Here is a 21300-nt window from a genome sequence, read left to right as displayed (position 1 = left end):
TCCACAAGAAACACAACTTAATATAAAATGGCATGACAAAATGAAAAATCTCATAAATTATCAGTGAAATTAAATTATAAATAAAAATTTTCTTTAATAAAAATTCTAGGATAATATAGCTTCACCAGTAAACTCTCCTAAACATTTAAAAAAGAAATACATCAATCTCATATAAATTCTTCCAGATAACAGAAGAAAACATCCCTAACTCATTTTATATGGCCAAAATAATTTTCATATCAAAAGCTGAAAGGAAAACTGTATGCTGATGTTTCTCGTGGACATACACACATAGACAAATCCTAAAATATGAAAAAAATAACTGCAACAGATCTTCATCAGAATACATTAATAACAAGACATTATGATCAACGTGGGTTCATACTAGGAATGAAAGGTTGGCTTAACAATCAAATCAATATAGTTCAACCATAAAATAATATTTTAAAAAAGAGAAAAATTATGTCAACATTTTAATATAGGCAGAACAAGTATTTGATAAAACTGAACTTCCATTCATGGAAACTAGGAATATCAAGAACTGTCAAATAAAATTAAATATCAAGAAAAAGTAATTGATAAATTTAGAGTACATTGGAGCACATCACTAATGATAAATGATGAATTGTTCTTTGCCTGAAATGGAGAATGAGACACAAATGCTCATTATTCATAAATCCATTCAACATTTTGCTTAATGTCCTAGCCCCAACAGTAAGAGAAAAGAAGATATAAAGCTGGAAATGAAGAGATAAAAGGTGCCATTATGCACAACCAATGTGCACATGAATATTGAAAATATAAGAGCTATAATAAATTATTACAAACTGATTTTTTTAGTGTTCCTGGATACTGTAATGAACAAAACAAATATAGTTTTCTAATGTACTAGCAATAAACAGCTTAAGATATTTTAAAATATGCCATTTTAATAACATCAAAACCAAAATATTTTCCATAAATCCATAATTATATGAAATATAAATCTAATGATAGATGAATAAGACCTCTATATAAGAAACCTACAAAATATTATCAAGAAAACCTTTAAAAGTGGAAGAATATACATGGCTTATAGATTTAAAACCTCAAAAGTTTACATAGGTCAAATCACTCTATACAACCCAGTGCATTCCCAGTCAAAATCTGAACAGGTGTGTGTGTGCGTGTGTGTGTGTGTGTGTGTGTGTACACAAGGTTGATTCTAAAATTTACATGGAAATGCAAAAAGCAAAGAATTACCAAGAAAAATGAAGAAAAAACAAATATGGTGACTTATTTTACCAGACATCAAGACTTACTATAGACTTCCAGTAATTAAGACCATGTGATACTGGTTCAAAGATAGACAAATATGCCAATGGAGCAAAATAGGGAATCTACAAACAATCCTGCTAATATGTGGGAATTCAATTTAGGGCAGTCTTTTCAATTAGGGCAGCTAGAGTAATTGGATAACCGTGTGGGAAAAAGTGAAATTTGACCCCTATTTCACAGCATCAGAAAATCAGTTAGTAATGAATTGTAAAAATAAACATAATAAGTAAACGCTCCTAGGCCATAAAACAGAAAACTATCTTATGAATTTATACTGCCTAAAATTTTCTTATATGGGATGCAAGACCATTACATATAAAGAAAAATTAATAAATTGGGCTACACTAAAACTTAGACTGTTTATCAAAAACATCACAGAGTAAAAAGGCAAGTCACAGTATAGGAAACCATTTGAAATATATATGCTTAATAAAGGACTCAGACATGAAATATGTATATTTTGAGAACCACCAAAAATTAATGAGAAAAAGAGAATAAATTATAAAAATGGACAAAAGGCTAGATATTTCATCAAGGAGAATGCCCTAATGACTAATAAGCCTATTATTCATCAATGGTTAATCATTACATAAATGCAAATTAAAGCCATGTTGTAATAAATATCTTAAAATATTTGGAAAATGAAGATACTCAGGAAATGTTTATGGGAGTATCAATTGGTTCAATCCTATAGGCAAGAGAGTTTGGCATTCTGTACTAAAGACAAAAATGTTTGTATACTATGACCCAGAAATTCCAGCACTATAATAGCCCCAAATTGGAAACAAACCAAATATCCTCCAATGGTAGAATGAGTAGTCACATTCAGTGGAAGAATGTAGAGAAAATAAAATAACTACAGCTATAAGTAAGAGTTGGATGTAACAGATATATCAAATTAAAGTAACAAAAGAATATATACCATATGAATCAATTTATTAAGTTCAAATCAGTTAATGAGATGTGTGAATCTTGAATTACCCTTCATTTGAACATTCCACCAGATCCTCATTTGAAAACGGTTTTATTATATAAATGGCACCCACATTTCTGTTAGCAATTAGATTTTTTATTATATGAACATATTGTGTACTAATCAATTGGAAGTATAAAAGATCTTAATCATGAAAGAACAGTAAAAGACATCCTTCTATGATTTTCTTCCTTTTAAATTTATTCTAGTATTATTTCTCATAAATAGAAATATATACGTTTTCATACTTTCATTTTGTTAATAGAATATTGTATCAAGTTCTGAAGAATTGAAATTCAGCATTTCAAAGGTTTTCTTTGTTTTTATGTTCACAGTGTAATAACTTGTCTGTTTTCTTCCCATATGAGAAACCTGTGTGCTGGGGCACCTGGGGGGTCAGTCAGTTAAGCATGTGCCATAGGCTCGGGTCATGATCCCGGGGTTCTGAGATTCAGTTCCACGTTGGGGCTCTCTGCTCTGTGAGGAGCCTGCTCCTCCCTCTCCCTCTGATTGCCGCTATGCCTGCTTGTGCAAGCTCTCTCTCTCTCTCTCTCTCAATATATCTATAAATAAATAAATAAATAAATAAATAAATAAATAAATAAATAAATAAAATCTAAAACAAAAATCTGTGAGCTTAGTAACCTGAAGTCTTCAAACTCTTTTTTTTTTTAGAGATTTATTTATGTATTATTTTAGAGAGAGAAAGAGTCAGGGGAACAGCAAAACAGCAGATGGAGAAAATTTCCAGCAGACTCCTTGACTAGTGCAGAGCCTGACTTGGGGCTCAGGGCTGATCTCAGAACCTTGAGATCATGACCTGAGTTTAAACCAAGTGTTGGGGGAGAACTTGGGTGGCTCAGTGGTTGAGCATCTGCCTTTGGCTCAGGGGGCGATCCCGGGGTCCTGAGATCAAGTCCTGCATCAGGCTCCTCCAGGGAACCTGCTTCTCCTTTTGCCTATGTCTCTGCCTCTGTCTTTATGTCTCTCATGGATAAATAAATAAAATATATTTTTTAAAAAAAACAAAAAACAAAAACCAAGTTTTGGAAACTTAACTGATTTAGCCACCCAGGCACCCCCAAACTTTTAAAATTACAACTGAACAGTCTTTGTGGTCCATAAATAAATTCTGGCTTTCTCAACCCACCCACCCTTAGAGGACATTACATTATATCAAAAGATTTTTAGTTCAGAAATCCAAAGTGTCTGAATAAATATATTCAAGATGCAGAAAATAAGGTTGCCAGATAAAATACAAGAAGCTCAGTTAAATTTTAATGTCAGATAAACAATTTTTACTCTGAGTATGTCCATGCAATATTTAGAACATACTTAACCAAACATATAACTTATTCTTCTAAAATTCAAATTTAACAGTGTCATACACACACACACATGCACACACATGTGCACACACACCCACACCCACACATTAACTCTAGCAGTCCTAGCTGAAAAAAGGCTGTATTTTACTATAGATTTATACATAATTTCTACTATGTTTCTCTAACATCTGTCTCTTCTCTGTAAAAAGAACTTATGGTTATGACCTGAATTTCTATGTCTGTCTATAAAGGAATAGATAAATGAACAACCTAATTAACATTAATTCTATTCATATTTTTGCTTTGAACACTAATTATTTAAAGATTTAATTAAGACCTCGACTTAAAATTTAGTTCATGTGAGTGTTTAGATATCTTAGATTTGTAAAATGAAATATAAAACTGGTACATTTTAATTACAGTTGTAAAATGCACATACCATTTCATTTAAAAATGGAGAGAGAGAAACAGAAACAAACTAAGCAAAAAAGAAACTTACTTTGAAGTGAGGAGTAATTTTGCAAAGTGTTCCTTTCTACAACAAAGAGTAACCCACATTTTTTTATTTAACTGTTACATCTACAAGGAAGAAATATAACTCCCATAATCTTATACTTCTTATGAGGAATAGTAACTAGTGCCCCAAATCCCTGCTATTCAAGCAATCCTCCTTTAGGCAAAGACTATGAAGTACCATGTGTGACTTGATATTTTTTTTCAAGTTTTTGAGTTAAAAATTGAATTAATTTTGGAATTAATTCACTTTCTCTTTGGAATCAGATGACATTGATATAATAATTTAGCAATGTCTAGTTTTTCTGCTAATGGAACAAATACACAAACACCTTTCATACAGACATAAAAAAGCTTGAAATTAGAAATGAGTGAAATTTGGGGCAGTTGGGTAGCTCAGTCAGTTGAATGACCAACTCTTGGTTTCAGTTCAGGTTATAAGCTCAGGGTATTGAGATTGAGCCCTGTGTCAGGATCTGTGCTCAGCAAAGTCTGCTTGAGACTCTCTTTTCCTCTTCCACTGCCCCTTCTCCAATTTGCATGAGTGCTCTAAATAAATAAATAAAATCTTAAAAATTAATAAATCTATAATTCTTTGATCTAAATGAAAAATTATATACAGTGACATGAACATGTGCTTTCTGCAGCTCCACATGTAAAATTATTCTTTTTAAAAGTCTTCTTAAAATAATTATTAGCTCTTGAAGTAGATGCAAATGCTTATTCAGTGGATTTCCTTTTTTTCACATACCCAGGCACATCACACAGCCCTAGTGAAGAATGATAAATGTTGACAAATAATTTGTGCAATTCAGCACTAATCATTAACTTTCCAGAAAAGTTCAAATGTAGTACTTATTTTTTAAATTTTAAGTGCATTTGTGTTTTTTGAGCTCATTGCTGCTTTAAAGAGTATCTTTCAAAAGCACAAAGATCAAATATTATAGCTTTACACTAAAAAATCACTATGATAAGAGATTCCAGACTATTTTCTGTAAACTCTATGGTTGAACCACTTAGCCTCTATTTCCTGTAAAAATAAATTTTACATACAAGTAACCTACAATTTCCAATATTTTCCACTAACGCTACCAATTGGTTGCCTGGAGGCCTTGTGCACTTGAAGCCATTGACACAGGCCACAGCACAACTGGCTTTAGCATCAAGTGGCTGGAAGAATCAAGCAGAATGGAGTACTTTTTTCCATTTATCAACTGAAATCTAGCTTTTCTTGTCAACATGCACTTTGTTGTATCAGCAAGTACCTGCTGGCTCATACTTAGATGTCGATTAATTATGGAAAGATTTGGGGTAGGAGAAATGGTTTATTACAGGTCTTTTTTAAGATTTAATGACATGTTAAAGCCAGCATTCTATTCACTATACATGTCTTTGTGCCTTTTCTCAAACACTATTAGATAAGACCATGATAGAAACTAGAAGCACAAAGTCCAAAAGTATAATAAATTCTGATTTGTCCAAAGTCACCCATAAAGTAGGGTAAATCTAGGATTAAATACAGATGGCCTCACTTCAGAGCTCTTGAATTTCACAAACTTTTAGAAGTAAATGATAATATATGTGGCCTAATGGGTTTAAAGATCACTAAAAATGGACTATTTTGCAACATCCAGACAGACAGATCTATTTTTCTTCCTCCTAGCTAGATTCTTTGTCCTCACACTGGCTAAGAGTTTTACAGGCATCACAATCACTGGGCCAGTCCTTTGTAATGAGGATGAAAGACAGAGAACAATCCCAAAATACATTCTCTATCAGAGTATCAGGTCAGGATATAAACAGGTGGATTGGCAAAAAGAAAACGGGGAAGCTACCTTTAAAAACAGCAGACAAATCTCATAAGATAGCCCTCTGCTTTGCCTTGAACTGAATATCTAAAACCGCTGCTTAGAATTTTTACCTTTTTCACTCTACCATACTATTTTTGGTTTGCAACTATTGTGCCTGGATTATTAAATACTTTACTGAACCCTCTCTTCTTTCTTTTCAGAAGTAGTCTTCAAAACATTGTCAGATTAATATTCCAAAAAACCTCTTTTGTATGAGCCACTTGTTTAGCTCAGAAGTCCTTAAGAGTTTCAGTACTATTCATAGAATAAAATTCACAATAAAGTTCAGGGTCCAACTAATCCTCTTGTCTTCCATAATCATCCACGGCTTCTTTCCACTATACTCCCATCTTCCTCTGCACATATGTATATACATTATATCCTTTGCTCCAAGAATACTAATGTAAATGGTCCCCAAGCCTGTCACCCACATTCATATCACTCTGCCCTCATTCTTACTATTATTTCAAGCTAAAATATTCTCCACCCCACTCTCCATATATAAAAGCATATTTCTTCTTACAGACGTGACTCAAGTCCCACTGCTTGCCTCACCATTTCTGACACAACATAGATCTTGTCTGCCTTGTACCTAAACACCATTGTTATTCATATTGCCTTGTGTCATATTTCACATAAATAAACTTTCTCTTCTCAAAATGAACAGCTTCTTCAGACAAAGACCATTGGATATACCTCACACAGATCTGCAGGTATAGTCAGAGCTTAGAGCTTATAGTCAGAGCTTATAGTAGACCGATGTTCTATTAATAAAACCCATTATTCATTGGTTACTTCTCAAATGATCAATTGTAGGGTGTGTTCATCTACCGCAAGATTGTGACATTTGAACTTTACTCTAGATAGAAAATCAGCACCATCACAGATTGAGTATCCAGCAACAGCAAATATATGAGAGATCTCTGTAACAAAATAAAATACCAAACTAGAAAAAACTTTTGAGGAACTTCTGATACATTTGTTTTCTGGGCTTTTAAACTATTTACAGTGGCTCTTCTTTCCATGAATTTACATTTCCTCATTCAAATTTAATGCAGAATGTGCTTGAATTGTTTCTCATGCCATTATTAGATTAGGTATTGGCTTATCAAGACTAAAATCTAAACTTAAAATAATTTTTAAATATCACTTCTCATATTTTAACACTGTTGAAGTAAGGCATGACACACTATCACAGAGCTTTGTTCTAAATAACTACAGGTGTAGAAAAGGCAAAATAGTTTTTTATTCACTCCCTGATTCCAAAATCAGGGCTACAGTGATGCTCTGGTCTCAATGTCAAACAGATACTCATCAGAAATGTTGACACTCAGAGAAACGCTGTCAACACATTTTTAAATATTAAATTGAATAAATGCATATCGATGTGTTTTATTCATTTCCATTCACTGAATGTAAGAGTCATGGATCCTATGAGAATCAATGGGAGCTTTCACATGAAAATGAGTTAAAAATAGTAATGGCAATAATAATGATCATTTCACAAATGAAGATAAAGGAAGAAAAAAGATTTGTGTCAAACAGACCATACCAACAACAACAACAACAACAACAAATGAGAACAGCTAATTAGGGAAATTGTATCATTATTTTTAAAAATGTAAATATTTGATGAAGTGGAATCTGTCTTTTAAAAATGCTTAATAAAATATGTAATATTACCTATGGGAAAAATTAGGAATAAGAATTATTCACTCAAAATATTAACTGTGAGGCTAAATTCCATTGTTAGAAAGTGAAACATCTGCCCTAAGCCAATAGCTTTCTGGTTCATTCTGAGAAAGAATATTAATTAAATGTGAAATAATTTTCAAACTTTTTATTTCCTAAAACTAAAACAGAACAGAGCACAAATTAACCAAGAGAAAATAATTTTCACTTAATATTTTCCAAGTCTTACTTTTTTACCAGAAGTCAATTGATAATGAACGACTTGATGAAATGAATGGAGTTAGGATAAAGAACAATTATGTGGCTTTAGAACTAGGAGCTATCTTATTATCTGGAACTGTGGTCCAGAAGGATGACTTTGGTTACTAAAATGCCAGGCAAATCCACAGAGAATTCCAAAATCCCACTAATCATATTGCTGTTCTCCTGGTACAGATTGATAGTAAAATGACTAGAGCTCATTTGACTATCTACACTCTGTGAGACAAGCATAAATACTATTATAAGATTGCTCTACAATTAAGATGCTCTACATGTGAAACCAGCAGAGCCCAAGGAGAAGGATAAAGGCAAAGTAACTAAAATAACGTTATACTTACTGTGTACATTATACTTACTGTGTGACTATGGATTACCCAGGTTTCCCAAAACTTAACTGTATCTGATCTAAAATCAGTCTACAATACTATATTCCATTTTCTTTTACCATCCTGATTGTATTGCAAGGATGCAGGCTACTAACTTCTCTTGAGGAAAGGAAGAGTTTATTTTGATATTTGGCTCCCACTGGTCTATATGGTTAAAAAGGTAAATGATAATGTAGTTCAGATGGCTTTCAGTGGAGTTGGGCCTTTCTCAACCAAAGTGAAAGTTTATAATTTTATCATTAAAAACGAGGCCAATGAAAGGATTTTAGTGTTCTATTAATGAAGAAAATAGAATATCTGAAAAGCAAGGAAATGAAGCTCTAAAAATTAGCAAATAAAAATCTCTATATTAGAAAAATCCAGACATACATTTTTATAGTTTCATGTTAGTTCAAATCTGTATTTCAGGAAATGAGGGGCAGATTTTTAAAAATATGGCATAGGAGGTAAAATAGCAAACTGGCATAAATTAAAGGCTATGATTGAATATACATAGAAGCAAATATACAGACACTGTCAAGACCAGAAGAAAAATAGGAAGTAGTAAAAGCTATGTTGTTGCATTGTAACATACATGGATCTGACTTAAATTTCCCCCTCTCAACACTGTCTTTATGTCCACCTATACCCGCTCTGTTCCCATTCACAATCATAGATTATATAAATGGTAGGCATCCAATTCAAACCTCTTTCTTTCTTTCTTTCTTTCTTTCTTTCTTTCTTTCTTTCTTTCTTTCTTTCTTTCTTTCTTTCTTTCTTTCTTTCTTTCTTTCTTTCTTTCTTTCTTCTTTCTTTCCTCTTTCTTTCTTCTTTCTTTCTTTCTTTCTTTCTTTCTTTCTTCTTTCTTTTTTTCTTCTCTCTTTCTTTTGTAGCAATTTTTAAAACATAAGTGTCCGTGCATATGTAGTCAGGTGTCTTTGGTCCCTGAAATTAATGGTTACACATCTGTACACCCCAAGTTATTCTCTGATTTAGGAATCTTTGTGAGTTTCTCAGATTATGCTTACCATGGTCTTCTTGCACCTGTCTTTTCCCAAACCTCTACACAAGAAGCAAACTTTTCTACTCTACTTGATGTCTTCTCTCTCTCTCTCTCTCTCTCTCTCTCTCGCTGCACAAAGTCCTATGTTTTCTCTTTAAGGCTTTGTTTCTATTCCCTAATGTCGAAAAACAAGTAAACTTTCTTCCCATACCCCCTGGCCAATCCTACAGAAAACATTCTTATCAAATGTAAGACCTCTTTGGGGGTTAGCCCCAGGCCTTGGAATTTGAGGTCTTGATTTATGTTGTCTTACCTCTAGAGTTCTAGAAGAACAATTCATATTGACTTGATTTTCAAGCATACAGTTTAATCAACATTTGTTAGATGGGTATCATGTGCCAAGCTCTAGGCTGGCTCTGGGAAAATAGAGGTGAGTAAGACAAAGACCACTTGCTCTGGTGGCCTACTGAAGGAGGTAGGCAAATTCATTCACTGTTTCCTCAGTGATGCCAAAGCAATAGCAACAGGTGGCTGTGTCAACAAGTACTTCTTGCCTTTGTGAGATCTGAGGCTGGGTTTTACAGCTGTCTAGCACAGCATTGAGACAATGCCTGCCAGCCATTTGACACAAAGCTGCTGGAAAAAAAGACCCTGCACCAACTTTTCTGCTCTGTTCCATCCTATTATCCTCCTTAGCTATAACTCCTTCTGACCGTGGACCTTTCTTTCCCTCTCCTTGTCACTGCATCTGATGCTGGTATCATACTTTCACACCTGACATTCTGCCACCGGTCTCTCTCTTTTCATCTCTCTTTGCCAAGAGGAGTGGTATGAATTCAATTGAGAGATGAAGCCATGGTGTCTTTATTTTTTAAGAAAGAAAGATTAGAGAAGAGAAGCGAGATTGAAAATGGAATATGCATCTTTAGAAAAGAATAACTCAGATTTCTAATTCAAGTAAATCAAGAAAAAATTATTTTTGAATCAGATTTACAGCTATATGTCCATCTACAAATGCTCAAGGTCATAAGCAGTCATTACCAAGAAAGGAAAATAGAGCCTCTATCGCATTTTCCCCTCTCCCTGGGTATTATTAGTCTAGTAACAATAAGATGCTAAGGAAAAGAATGTCCTTTACTTCCACGTTAGATCATCTTGACCCTCATTTACAATGATGCAAAATCCCCGATTTTGTCCTGTTCATTCAAGGCCAATATGCCAATGTTTAGAAACTATTGCATTCTTTTCAGAGCCCTTTTATAGCAAAGGTGTCCCACACACTCGCCTAAAAGTGTATTTATATAGTTGTAGCTGGCTCCCTGGGGAGGAGCCTAGTATGACTAGTTCAGGGCAGCAGTGATAGCTGTTATCTGGGAAAAGAAATAAGAATCAGGATGATACAGAAGGACGTGTGTGTAAATCCCCGGGAGGATTTGGGCAACTGACAGGCATTGTGTTAAATCTGCTACATGGAGCATAACATCGGCTAGAGAAAATATTGCAGATTTTGTCAATATCTGAAAAAAAAATTATAGGTAAAAAAGAGAAAGAAGGGTGCCTAAGTGGCTCAGTCAATTAAGAGTCTGCCTTCAGCTCAGGTCATAATCCTGTGTCCTGGGATTGAGGCCTAGGGCTCCCTGCCCAGAGGGGAGTCTGCTCTTCCCTCTCTCTCTGCCCCTACCCCCTGCTCATGCCTCTCTCTCTGTCTCTATCCCAAATAAATAAATAAATAAATAATATTTAAAAAAAAAGAAAGAAAATAAAAATCCTTCTATCAGAGAATATCTGTCATACTAAAAATAGAAGTTAAAGCCTTTATAGGATTCTCCTCACAGGCCTTTATCAAGAACACACACCTGCTTCACTGAGTATTCTCCTTGTGGATGGATTTTAGTTCCACTGTGATATGTGCAATGACTGCTATTATCTTATGTGAGAATACATTTAAATGCCATGCCAGCTCAAATAAAAATAGGGGACATCTGGATGGCTCAGCAGTTGAGCCTCTGCCTTTGGCTCAGAGCGTGATCCCGGGGTCCTGGGATCAAGTACTCCATCAGGCTCCTTGCAGGAAGCCTGCTTCTCCCTCTGCCTATGTCTCTGCCTCTCTGTGTGTCTCTCATGAATAAATAAACTTAAAAATATTTTATAAATAAATAAATAAATACATAAATAAATAAATAAATAAATAAAATTAGACTCTGCTGTTAGAAGGAGTAGCATGCTACAAGGTTTGCTTGTTTAGCTTCAAATTTCCCTTAAGGTATATAATGAGCTGAGGTAAGAAGGGATCTATTATGTACTAGAGCTTAAAGTTGAAAAATGACTTTCATTTCCTGGGTATGCTAAAATGAGAGCCTATGCATGTGTTCGTGTGTGAGTGTGTGTCTAGCAATAGACACCAATAGGTACACAGAAGCAATTTTGTTTATAACACTCCTTTCCTTGAGTTCACTCATGCATGTGGTAAATTACATGACCTGCAATGAATTCATGTACACTGGGATAAAAATATGCAAGGGTGGGAAGGCCCCTGGGAAGGTAGAAAGAGATGCTGTAAGTACAAGCACTGCTTATTGCCTCATCCTTTCTTGACCTTTTCTTCATTTAAGGTATTGCAAATACCCAGAGCAAGGCTATTAAGTTAGCAACATGAGAAATAGTCTCTCTTTTCATGCAGCTGAATGTACCTGGGAAAGTAACCCTAATTTACTACCTACACTAACGCTGCCAGAAAAAACTAGGGGTGGGGGGGTGGGGGCAGCCCAGGTGGCTCAGCGGTTTAGCGCCACCTTCAGCCCAGGGCCTGATCCTGGAGACCTGGAATTGAGTCCCCCCTCAGGCTCCCTGCATGGAGCCTGCTTCTCCCTCTGCCTGTGTCTCTGCCCCCCTCTCTCTCTCCCTGTGTCTCTCATGAATGAATAAATAAATAAAAATCTTTTAAAAAAAAAAGAAAAGAAAAAACTAGGGGGTATAATAATGTGATTTAGGATCATTTATTCAAAGATCCCATTCATATTTTGTTTCTTTATCTCTTTGCTCCATTTGGTATTGAATAATATTTTACAACCTTCAAAAGGAGGGAAACAAATACTCCTCTGCCTCTAATACTCACTTGTTACTGCTAAGGAACAGAAATAAAAGTGCTCACAGTCGGCGAGACACAAACCAGAATATCTTGGGACCAAAGCCTTAATTTGAGTAAACATCATATTGTTTGGTTTAATCTGCAAATCAATCAATGATAGTTGATTGAAGAAAGGTTGCTTACCAATTGGATGAAGCTGGAAGCAGGTTGTTGCTAACTCCAGGGGCATACATAAGCCCATCACCACCCTACAGAGTTGTCATCAGTGTGGGGTTGTGCGTGTAATGATGACTGTGCACTCGGCCACCAGACAGTCAGGACATGGTTGAGAGGCAAGTAGTCTGTGTGGGTAACACAATCTCATTCTATCCAGATAAACAGTCTCTAGGAAGACCAATGTATTCTCTAGTAGAAAGGAAAAAAGGCACCAAAAACAGAACACACACAGAGCTGCAGGGGCTGTGATCTTAGGGTCAGGGCAGAAGCTCAGGAGCTCTCCTAAGCAGTGACTGGCTAGTTGGAGTTTGTGATAAATCTAGGGCAGTGCAAATGCCAGAGTCTTCTCCAGACTCGACCAGAGCTTGACGGTCCCTATCTTCTTGTTAACCTTATAGGGTATGACATCATCAACCATTAGCAAATGCAGAGTGTGCAGTGCTATGGTCCTACGGCAGTCACTCTGATAGGTCACGTTCTCCTGTCTCACCAGTTTGTGTGGCCATTCTATCTAAGAAGCACCACAAATGCTGTACACAACAGAGCCTTTAAGTAGCCACTTCTCCATCTCCAGAGGTTTAAAGGATTGGGTAAGAATTTGACTTTAATTTGCTTTGGATAGAGGCTAATTACAAGGATATGTGTTCATGGGGTCTTAGTTCTTTGGTACATGGGATTTTTTTTGTATACATTCCTCTAGGGCTTATCTTTCATTTCCTACTGTTCCCACCTTCTCATCTACTTGAGATCGGGTTTATCTGAAAGTGATTTTGGCTTATGCATCTATAATTATGCTTATTTAATTTCTCTGTAAGGATAGGAACAATGTGTTAGCCTTATCAGTGCAAACTTGGCACTTCTTACCATCAGATTTTCAGCTTCCATTAGGATCATAGCAAGCTAAGCTAGAGGAAGAAAAAAAAATAAACTCTTTCTAAAGGTCAGTCTTCTTAATTAAATGAAAACTCAGGCAGCAGCATTATAAAATGACATGACTATAGCCCGTGCTCTTTCTGAAGAGAACCTACAGAGTATCAAGCTGACCCTTCTGAAAGTAGGGCAAGCTGAATTATTTTCCGATGGGTAGGAGGCTACAGAATTAAAATGGTGGTTCCTTTTTTGCAAACAAATGGAATTGATTGTGAGTGACTATGGCCATAATGGAGGCTTCAAATCTTGCAGCTGTGCTCCATGTCCAGCCCACCTCATTCTCCCATCATTGTCTTTGACTTACTACGACTGGCTGCCATTTCCTTGCACTTTCTGCTTTTGCTACCACTGCCCTTCAGCCAAAGCCACTGTGGAGGGGAAATCAATAAAGAGGCTCAAAGCTAGGTGTTTTCACATTTAGGAGTTCATGTAAACCCTCGGAGGAAAAGGTATCACCATCTCTTTTCATAGAAGAGCAAACTAAAGTTCAGAGAGGTTAATAATTTTGCTCAAGTTCCCGCAGTTAGTGAATTGTCAGGCCCTGTCTCCAGTTGCCCATTCTCTTTCTATAAGAGCTAATTTCTCTGGTTCTGTTTCCACTGCCTATATTCAGGAATCTTCTGGATGGCATCTGAGGATGGCACTATACCCACTCAGTATCACAGCAAAGTCTACTCCATCTAAACTCTTAGCCTACCTCTGTCCTAGCCTGCTTTTTTTTTCCTGCTTTTGTTATTGTTTTCTAATAGATAAGACCACTTTTAGTTGGTAAGGAGCTCTGTGAAATCCTCACAAGAGTAAGTGAAGCCAAATGTTTTCCAAAATAGTAAGAAAACTGTAAGAATTAAGACTTCTCTACTTCGATGACCATATGATTCTGGCTTCAAATGAACAAAAGATTCCAATTAATTATACTTATTAAAACTCTTGGAATTGAAGGGTTGTTTTTTCAGAGATGAATATGTGTTGAGGTACAGCTGCCAAACTATACATCTCCATGGGGCACCATTTGCATTGAGCTCCAGGGAGAGTCATTGAGATAGTGTGATGTGGTGACATCTTCCAAAACAGAAGGTGGTGAAGTAATAAGATGTGAAGCAACGGTTTGCATCTCTAGCTGCAATTAGAATTGCCAGGGGAGTTTTTAGAATCAATGCCTGAACTTCGCTTGAGGCGATTAAGTCAGAATCTCTGGAGGGTGAGGTAGGCATCAGTCATGTTTTAAACCCACGGGCTTAAACTGTGGGATCTGGAGCAATGGAACCTGATTTGGAATTCCAAATATTAAACTATCTAACCTTTACGCTCCTCTATAATATGAGGCTATGATTTGTTCTTACTTTATAGATCATGAATCTAACCCCATCATTGCTCTTCTAGTAAACATGTAAAAATGATGATCAGTTCTTCTTAAGAAAAAAAATCACTGCTTTTCTAATACTTTACTCTTTTGAAAAATCAAAGAAAAAAAAAAGAATACAAAGGTCCCCCTTTGTCTGTGGTTTCACTTGCCATGGTTTCTGTTACCTGCACTCAACTGCAGTCTGAAAGCAGATGATCCTCCTCCTGGCGATATCAGGAGGTCAATGGTAGTCTATTGTCACATTGTCTACGTCATTCACTTCACATGATCTCATCATATGGGGCTTTTATCATCTGAGATCATCACAAGGAGAGGAAAGGTGAGTACAGTAAGGATAAGATATTTTGACAGAGAGAGACTACATTTCCATGACTCTTCTTATAATACATTGTTACTATTCAGCTTTTAATTACTTATTGTTGGGCAGCCCTGGTGGCTCAGCGGTTTAGCGCTGCCATCAGTCCAGGGTGTGATCATGGAGACCCGGCATCAAGTCCCACGTCAGGCTCCCTGCATGGAGCCTGCTTCTCCCTCCGCCTGTGTCTCTGCCTCTCTTTCTCTCTCTCTGTGTGTCTCTCATAAATAAATAAGTAAATAAATAAATAAATAAATAAATATTAATAATAATAATTACTTATTGTTGTAATCTCTTACTGTGTCGAATTTATAAGTTAAATTTTATCATAGGTATGTGTGTACATGAAAAAAACATAGCATATGTAGAGTTCAGTATATCCATAGTCTCAGGCATTCAGAGGGGGGTTTTGGAATGTATTCCCTGTGGATAAGGCATTGTAATATACTACCAATTAGGCCCAATCTTTTCTCAGAGATTAAAGAGATATGTAAAATAGATTATATAAGAGAACTCAGAAGATAATTCATCCAGTCAAACCTGCAGAAATCTTACTAAACTCTGAACATGCAGAGTCTACTAAAACCTAGCCAAGATCTGAAATGGAAACGCTGCCATTGGAGTTTTGCCCTTGGCTAATGTATCTTTCATTCTAATGATACTCTGCTTTACCTGGCTCATACGAATTACTTCAACTCTCTCAAACAGCATGCCTGAATTTATAGTGACCTGTTAGCTACCTGTAGTGACCTCAGGTACTTCATAGTTAACCTTCTCTTAAGCAAACCTCTTTACATTTTAAGCCCAACCAATAGCAAGTTCTATCAATAATGTTCCATAAAGGTCTCTCAAGTATGAATCCTCTTCTCCATCTTCTTTCCAAGGCTGAGAACATTTCTTTCTTGCACTGCTTTACTTACTACCAGTGTCTAATTAATCCTCTGTGTGCTATTAGAAATAACTTTCAAAAAAAAAAAAAAAAGAAATAACTTTCAGCAAAACAAATACTCACAAACCACCCTCTGCTTTAAAATTCCCTTTATTTATGCTCTATTGCCTATAGAATCAGTCCAATGTCCTTAGGTCAGAGGACCTAAAATTCAGTTTTCAGAATCTTATTCCTACCCATCCCTTCTTTCATAAACATCCTGAAAGCATTCTGAATTCCACATCTCTGCACATGCCAATGTGTCATTGCATATGCTGTTCCCTTCACTTATTTTACTGTTCTCATATTTTTTGCCTCATTAACTCCTAATTATCTTTTAAGTCTGAGATCAGACACCATCCCTGTGATGTCCTTTCCTGACTCTTTCAAGCAGCCTATGTCCTTTCCCCTTCTGTGCTCTATAATATCTCACTTAACTCTGCCTAAATATGATTGATCCCAAATATCTTTCTCACCCAAAAGACAGAAGGTTCCTTAAGAAATCAGACTCACTAGACTGTGATGAGGGTCTAAAAAAGTGCTAGTGGAAACAAGAACTCAGACTATAGATGAATGAATGAAGTATTAAATGCATAGATGTTTCATTAAATGTGGATTGAAAAATGGAGCTTCATCCTTATGGAAAATCTTCATTGAAGCAGAAATTTTTTCTTCTCCCATATGCAGCATCAATGTGACCTGGAAGAGCCATGAAACGTCTGGGATTGATCTTGAGTTTAATTGTTGAGTTAAAGAGGAAAAAAAAAAAACTGTACTGCTCAGACGTTGGTATTGACGTAAATATAAAATTAAAGGAAGGAAATGTGGTGTAAGTCTATTTGTGACCGTCTCTAGTGCATAATGCTTGAATATGAATGATGAAACTTGGACATGTCAGATCATGGGGAAAAGGGGAAAAGTCCCTTGTGAACTTTGTTCTCAATATGTACTTTGCTTTTAGACAATGAAGATTGAACGAAGGATTCTAAGATGATGGGAAATCAGTTTGGAAACGTTTTCTTTCCCTGAAATTCCAGATTAATCACATTTTAAGGAAGCTAAATTACTTAATAAAAAGTGATCTTTACTGAGATGATTAAAAATTCGCTATTCATGACGCTCTGGGATGATGGCAGAATAGGAAGCACCAGGAATCTGTCCTCACACTTAGACAACATTACGCTGGAAGAATCCATCGGATGTAACTCTTTTTGAACTATGAACTCTATGGAAAGCTTGCAACTTCCAAAGAAAGGCATGGACAGTCTGTTTCAGCTCTTAGCACAGTAGCAGCTACCCATACCTACTCCCTGCTGCATGGCAGGCATTGAACATATTCCCAGAGAAGCTTACACACAGTTGGTGGAAGCCAAGTTGGGCAAAATGGACTCTGTCCTCCAAATATTAAGGATCTGTGTTCTGACCTCTGGTTGCTGCTGCTGCTGATCATACAGATGCAGACAAAGAGGTAGCAGTCATTATAGTTTTACTTATCCCCATTATTGCAAGTCCCTCCCCCTCTGGCTGATATGACTTCCAGCAGACTTAAAGGGCCACTTCCCCTTTCCTGTCTCCTCCTCCTCCTCCTCCTCCTCCTCTTCTTTTCTCTTTCTTCTTCTTCTTCTTCTTCTTCTTCTTCTTCTTCTTCTTCTTCTTCTTCTTCTTCTTTCTTCTTCTTCTCCTTCTTCTTCTTCTTTTCATTTTCCCCTTTTTGGGATCCAGACATTAAAGACTAGGACATTCAAAATTACTGCAAATATAGGAGATAATAGAAATTAACCACACATGCCCAGCAAAAGACCCAGAAAAGACCTGGGATGACTTTATGTTTAACTCTCAGGCTGATACTAAAAGCTAGTATCATTATGACTTTTTAGTCTACAGAAATCAAACAGAAATAAAACAACAAAACCCAGAAAATCTTGGGAAAGGAAGAACAGCCTGATTTCCTGTGTTTTCAGATTTTTAGGTTCAAATTTCCAGTTTTCAACAAAAAAATCATAAGGCATATAAAGAGATAGGAACTTATGGCCCATTCCAAGGAAATAAATAAATCAACAGAAGTGTCACTACAAAAGAATTGATGGCAGATATACTAGGCAAACTTTTAAATAGCCATCTTAAAGATGCTCAAAGAACTAAAGAAGATTTGGAGAAAATGTAAAAAAAAAAAAAAGGAAATATCAACAAAGAGAAAACCTAAAAAGAAATTCTTTAGCTGAGAAGTACATAATCAAAATGTTTTTTTTGGAATTCAAAGGCAAATCTGAGTAAGCAGAAGAAAGAATCACCACCCTTAAAGCTAAAATAGTGAAAATTATTAAGTCTGAGAAAGAAGAAGAAAAAAAGATTGAAGAAAATTGAATAGAGCTTAAGGGAAATACAGCACATTATCAAGTGGACCGACATACACATTATGGGAGTCCCAGAAAGAGAAGAGACAGTTATATGGGCAGGAGAATATATAAAGAAACAATGCCTAAAAATTCCCCAAATTTGGTGAAATATATGAATATGAACATCCAAGAAGCTCAACAAACCCTGAGTAAGATGTACTCAAAGAGGCTCATATTGAGACATAATAAAATTTTAGAAAGACAAAGACAGAGGGAATCTTGAGAGCACAAGAGAGAGACAAGGGATCTTCATTAAGATTTCTCTCCAGAAGTTTGATGGCCACAAGGCAGTGTACTGATATATTCAAAGTGCTAAAAGAAAACAACTGTCGATCAAGAATCCTACATCAGGCAAAATTGTCCTTTGAAAGTGAGGGAGACATTAAGATATTCAGGATAAACAAAAGGTGAAGGAGTTCATTACCTCTAGACCTGCCCTGCAAGAAATGTTCAAAGGAGTCCGCCAAGATGAAATGACAAGATACCAGATAGTAACTCAAAGCCATATGGCCAAATAAAGATCTCAATAAGGGAAAATACAAGGGAAATTATAAAAGCTTGTAATCTTTTAACAACAACAAGCTTGTGGAGTTTGTAACTTCACTTTATTTTCTGCATGATTCGTGAGACTAATACATTTTTAAAAAAACAATCATTAATGCAAAAGCTAGTATCATTACAACTTTAGTTTATAACTCCTAATTTTGATTTCTATATAATTTAGGAGACTGATGCATTCAAAAGAATTATTAGGTTATATTTTGGGACACACAATGTATAAAGATGTAATTTTGTGACATCAGCAACCTACATGGGAAGGGATGTAGCTATAAGGAGCAGAGTTTCTGAATGTTATTGAAAGTAAGCTGGTATAAAAAAAAAAAAAAAAAAAGAAAGTAAGCTGGTATAAATTCAAAATAGTGTACTTTAACCTTAGAATGTTAAGTATAATCCCCCAAGGTAACCACAAGGAATATAGCTATAGAACATAAACAAACAAACAAACAAAATGACAAGAGAATTTAAACCAAAAAAAAAAAAAAAATCAACTAAACACAAAAGAAAGCAGTAATATAGAAAATCCAGGACAAGAAAAGTTATAAACATAGAGAAAACAAAAAGGAAAATGACAGAAGCCTCTCCTTATTAGTGATTACTAATGTAAATGAATAAGCTCTCCAATCAGAAGACAGAGATTAGAAGAATAGATAAAATCACACATTCCATTACATGTATATTCAGTTTATATAATATTCACCTTAGAACCAAAGAAATAGACCAAAAGTGAAAAGAAGGACAAAGATACTCCATGCAAATAAAAACCAAAGAAAGCAGGGATGGTTGTATTAATATCAGATAAACAGACTTTAAATCACAAAAGATTATGAGACAAAGAAAGGCGTTATATACTTTTTAATCCTCAATACAGCAAGAAGACACAATGGTTATAATTGTTTATGCAACTGATGATAGATCATGAAAATATGTGATGCAAAAACTGACAAAATCGAGGAGAGAAATACACAATTCTACAATAATATAGACTTTGATACTCCATTCTCAGTAATGGATAGAACAACCAGACCAAGGATGACTAAAGAGACATTAATAATACCAACTAGATAAATAAACCAACTAGATAGACATACAAAGAAAAGACTACAAAACAACAATAGCATAACACATTCTTCTCAAGCGTACATAGGACATTTGCCAGGATAGAGCATGTTAGGCCACAAGTTAAGTCTCAATAGATATAGAAAGATAGATATCATACTAATTAACTTTTCCTATCACCTTGGAAGTTACAAATCATTAACAGAAGTAAAACTGGAAATTTCATAATTCTGTGGATATTAAGCAATGCATTCTTTTTTAAAAGATTTTATTCATTTCTTTGTTTGTTCGTTTAGAGATAGAGAGCATGAGTAGAGGAGGGGCAAAAGGAGAAGGAAAGTAAAAGGCAGACTCCCCTCTGAGCAGAGAGCCTGTTATGAGGCTTGACATGGGAGCTTGATCCAGGATTCCAGGATTCTCTCTCTCTCTCTCTCTCAACTAAATAAAAATAAAATCTTAAAAAAAAGAAGTAAAAAGGCTGTAATTGATTTACTCCCTCCAGCTGCAAGACAGGCTAAGGACAAGCTCTTATGTTTCTTCTCTTACATTTCACTTACCATTGCTAGGGACGCTGCAGGCTGATGTGTTCACCTCAGATCCTCTTCAGAAAACTGAAAATTATGAATAGGGCCACCATGAGAAAGAAAAGAGGATACACCATGGGCCATTATTACTAAAATAGACACACATAAGTCATGGTCATCACCAAAAGAAGTTTTCTGGGATTGCTACTCAAGACTGCTGATGTTACAAACCAACTTTCCTCAACTGTGACCACATGCTAGAATGGCCTGGTAAGCTAAAAAAACAAGACAAAACAAACAAAAAACTCAGACTCCGCCCCCTAGAGATTCAGATTTAATTGGTCTGAAGTAGACTTGGATATTTTGTGGTTCTTTTGTTTTTGTTTTTATGTTTTATTACTTCCTAAATGACTATAATGTGATCTGGAGCTTAGGACCACTTTTACAAAAAGAAAATTTCCAAACTATGCTGCATGCTTATTTTTTGCTAAAATAACTAATTATGACTACACTGTGAACTAGTAAGCTTCTCTTTCCTTGAAATCCAGGGGCATTTTCTGAATGCTTTCATCTCATTCATC

General features: G+C 35.6%; 1 long non-coding RNA gene across 8 annotated transcripts in view; it reads right to left on the bottom strand.

Annotated features, from left to right (window-relative positions):
• The window catches only part of LOC112664473 (uncharacterized), a 59922-nt gene that overhangs the window by 13262 nt on the left and 25360 nt on the right, over window positions 1–21300 (bottom strand). For 7 of the 8 annotated variants that reach the window (XR_007403111.1, XR_007403110.1, XR_004805950.2 and 4 more), the window contains 2 exons: window positions 20753–20806; window positions 16278–17932 (listed from right to left, as the gene is read on the bottom strand). This is a non-coding gene — a long non-coding RNA (uncharacterized LOC112664473). Of the gene's footprint in view, window positions 1–16277; window positions 17933–20752; window positions 20807–21300 lie in introns of those variants that run through there. The other variant, XR_004805952.2, reaches the window with a different exon arrangement.

This window comes from Canis lupus, chromosome 17 (assembly GCF_003254725.2).
Source record: "Canis lupus dingo isolate Sandy chromosome 17, ASM325472v2, whole genome shotgun sequence".
Lineage (NCBI taxonomy): Eukaryota > Metazoa > Chordata > Mammalia > Carnivora > Canidae > Canis > Canis lupus.
The sequence above is the reverse complement of the archived record's forward strand: the minus strand, read 5'-3'. Positions and strand labels throughout refer to the sequence as shown.